This window comes from Bos mutus, chromosome 3 (assembly GCF_027580195.1).
Source record: "Bos mutus isolate GX-2022 chromosome 3, NWIPB_WYAK_1.1, whole genome shotgun sequence".
Classification (NCBI taxonomy): Eukaryota; Metazoa; Chordata; class Mammalia; order Artiodactyla; family Bovidae; genus Bos; species Bos mutus.
In genome coordinates, this window is record NC_091619.1 from 15,279,939 (window position 1) to 15,284,048 (window position 4,110).

General features: G+C 51.6%; 1 pseudogene; it reads left to right on the top strand.

The window, feature by feature from the left end:
- Nucleotides 1-1,503: 1,503 nt before the first annotated feature.
- LOC102285617 (mitochondrial antiviral-signaling protein pseudogene) lies at nt 1,504-3,067 on the top strand (annotated as a pseudogene).
- Nucleotides 3,068-4,110: the final 1,043 nt, after the last annotated feature.

A 4,110-nucleotide genomic window follows, 5' to 3' on the forward strand; every position in this document is an offset into this window, starting at 1 on the left:
TATATTGTCACCTTACTTATCTAACTTCTATGCAGAATACATCATGCAAAATGCCAGACTGGATGAATCACAAGCTGGGATCAAGATTGCCGGGAGAAATACCAACAACCTCAGGTATGCAGATGACACCACCCTAATGGCAGAAAGTGAAAGAGGAACTAAAGAGCCTCTTGATGAGGGTAAAAGGGGAGAGTGAAAAATCTGGATTAAAACTCAACATGAAAAAAATTAAGATCCTGGCATCTGGTTCCATTAGTCCATGGCAAATAGAAGACGGAAAAGTAGAAGCAATGACAGATGTTATTTTCTTGGGCTGCAAAATCACTGAAGAATATGACTGCAGCCGTGCAATTAAAGATGCCTGTTTCTTGGAAGGAAAGCTATGACAAACATAGACAGGGTATTAAAAATCAGAGACATCACTTTGCCAACAAAGATATGAATAGTCAAAGCTATGGTTTTTCCAGTAGTCATATACAGATGTGAGCGTTGGACCATAAAGAAGGCAGAGGGCCAAATAATTTATGCTTTCAAATTGTGGTGCTGGAGAAGACTCTTGAGAGTCCCTTGGATTGCAAGGAGACAAGCCAGTAAATCCTAAAGGAAATCAACCCTTAATATTCATTGGAAAGACTGATGCTGATGCTGAAGCTCCAATATTTTGACCATCTGATGTGAAGAGCCTACTCATTGGAAAAGACCCTGATGCTGGGGAAGATTGAAGGCAAACGGAGGAGTGGCTGAGGATAAGATGGCTTGATAGGAACACTGACACAATGGACATGAATTTGAGCAAACTCTGGGAGGTAGTAGAGGACTGAGGAGCCTGGCATGCTGCAGTCCATGGGGTTGCAAAGAGCTTGACAAGACTTAGTGAGTGAACAACAACTACAAATTATTTTACATAGCCTATTTATTATTTATTAGATGTAACAGTTAGATTAGTTACTTTATTAGTTAGATTTATCACATTATTAACCTAACTTTAACTCTGCAAAGTTAAATTTACTTCATAAGTGATTTCTAAGTTGCAAAACCTTGTGCACACCAGGACCCAGGGGAAAGGAGCAGTGACCCCACAAGAGACTGACCCAGACATGCCCGTGAGGGTCTAGGAGTCTCCAGCGGAGGTGTGGGTCAGCAGTGGCCCACTGTAGGGTTGGGGGCATTGAGTGTAGCAGGTGGGCATGGGACTTTTTGAAGGAGGAGGTCGCCCTTATCTTCAGTACCTCCACCATAGTTTGCCTTCAGATCAAATAACAGGGAGGGAACACAGCCATGTCCATTAACAGAAAATTGGATTAAAGATTTATTAAGCATGGCACCACCCATCAGAACAAGACCCAGTTTCCCCCTCAGTCAATCTCTCCCATCAAGAAGCTTCCATAGGCAGGCGCAGCTGAAGACAGGTCGCCGGGTTGCAGCTACTCAAGCCTTTATTCCTCTCAGCGCATCCACCCTTCATGGGCCAGAGCCCTCTGCCACTTCAGAACCCAGACAGTGATGATGTTTGCCGAGGACAAAACTTATCAGTATATCTGCTACCATCACAGCAATTTTTGCAATGTTCATGTTCTGGATATTCTGCCTCACCTGTCCTGCCTCACAACAAGTGACCAGGACCAATTTCGGGCCTCCTATGAGCGCTGGGGGAAACAGGGCACCCTCTGGGACCTCTTCAACAGTCTTCGGCAAAAGAACGGCTGGGTGCATTCCTTCATTGGGGCGCTGAGGGCCTGTGAGCACACTGGTCTCACTGATGAAGTGGCCCGTGTCTACCAGAGCAACCTGCCACGGAATCCAAACCACCCTCCAGCCCCACTGGGGCCACCATCAGTTCCTGCTGAGATTCCAAGACCCTCCACACGTGCTGTGGCCCCCAGCATCCCTGGCAATGGCCACACAGAGTACGAGCCAAGTTACCCTATGCCTGTCCAGGATACCAGCCACCAGAGTCCCTGGGAGAGAATTCAAAGCCCCACAAGCATCCCATTCTGGGGCTGTCCTGAAGAGGCTGGGTGGCCCCCTGGAGCCCTTGTCTGACACGGTGGCCCTCAGCACTCTGACCTCCAGTGTACATCAGGAGCAAGACACAGAACTGGGCAGTACTCACACAGCAGGCGTGGTCTCCAGTTCCACATCACTCCATGGGCCTGTGTCTCCGACTGTCTCCTTCCAGCCCTTGGCCCGTTTTACCCCCAGGGCAACCACTTACCTGGACCCTCATTGTCAGCTCCATCTGTTGGCACCTCCTCCTCCTCCACTGGCTTGACCTCTGCAGGAGGTGCTGGTGACCAGGCTGAAGGTACCATCTGCTCCAGTGGGGCAGGGGTACCCAACAACCCTATGACTGCCAGCAGTGTCCTCCAAGGTGCCCACCAACTCAGCATTTAGCAGCTCAGTGCCTTCCAAGTTGCCCACCAGCTTGAAGCCCCCTAGTGCAGTGCCCACCAGTCTAGCACCATCCAGATTGCCCATCAACTCAGTGCGTTCTGGCATGGTGCCACCCAAAGTGCCTACTAGTGGGATACCTGACCACAGGATACCTGCAAGCACAGTGACCAGTAAGGTGCCTGCCAACACAAGGCTCACCATCAGGAGCAGCAATAGACTCATGAAGGAGACATCTGCATCACTAGTGCCCACAGGCACTGCCAATGGAGGCACATCACTCTGGCCAGACAGCAGTTCTGACTGCTGTGGCTCAGAGCTGGAGCTGAGCAAGCCTGGCAGGCTGGTATCTAGGATGGACAGCCAGCCATTCTCAGGCTGTTCCGCAGATCTCACCATCAGCCACAGTAACTCCCTGGGCATGGGGCCTCACAATGCCTCCGAAGAGAACAAATATGTGTTGAAAGACACCATTAGGATCCATGAAAACCCCAGAACCTCCATCCTGGGGGATAGCCCCAGGACGCACACTACCCTGGAATTCCAGGCAGAGGAAGAGTTGGAGGAATTGCCTGTGGTCAGGACCATGCCCTGGGCTCCGTGGCTAGGGGTGGCCATGGCTGGGGCACTTCTAGTGCTCCTGGCTTCACTGAACTGGTGGTGCCTACCCCAGTGAAGCTCCTGGGTCCTTCTTGCCATTCATTTTCTCTTTTCCCCATGGTACATCTGCCTGAGTCACAGAGCTCAGCTGTCTCACCACCCTTGACCCTTTTTTCAGGGCTGGCAGAAGCTGGGTCAGAAGGGAGGCAGGGGGCCATAGGCCTAGTCTTTGCGGGCAGTATTTCTGTCCCATCTCATGCTCTTGGTGGCTCCCCCACCATCCTTGGCTGACCAGGCCCTGGGCTGCTCCTGGTGCTCCAGTCCTTGCCCAGCTGGCCATCTGGTTGTTGCCCTTAACCTCTGGAGAAGGTGCTCCCATCGAGGCCTTATCCCTCTTTACCCAAGTGCAAGAATCAGGAGGTGCCACTGGGGATCACAGTGGGTCAGAAACCTTCCCCATCCTGCCTGGTCCCTGCAACCAGTAGATGGGGTAGGGGACATCTCTCTAGCCCCCAGTGGCCCAGTAGCCCCCTGAAGAGCAGCAGGGAGGCCCATCTTTAAGGACTTAGTCTCCTGTCTCTCTCATTCCCCTCCCTACCACACAAGGATGGGAGGAGGTCCAGAGATTCCCATAGACCCCTGGGAAGCCTGATCAGGTGTTAGACCTGAGGAGCACCTAAAGAGCCCCTCTCCAGCCTCCTCATCCCAGTCTCTGTTCTCTTCAGCTCCCTATGGGGATTGGAGAGGGAGAACCTGCAGGACAGAGCTCAGGCCAAGGTTTGGATTTCAGCTCCACCTCTTTGTGGGCTGTGTGGCCTTGGCAGATAATCAGACTTCTCTCGTCTTGCTTACCCATGTGGACAATGAGGATTGCATCTCATCCTTCACTGAATTCTCCTGAGATTGGAGAATACAGATCTTTGTCAAGTGCCTGGTCCAAAGCAGGTGGCCGCTAAATGCTCCTCTCACCTTTCCCTGCCTAGCCAGGTAGAGATGAGGGCATGAGAGGCACAGTGCCCAGTGGGTAAGTATGCACCGCTGCAGTGTAGGGTAAGTGAGGCCCTGTTCTGTCTCTTACTAACTCTGTGCTCTTGGGCAAGGTGTTAATCTGTCTATGCC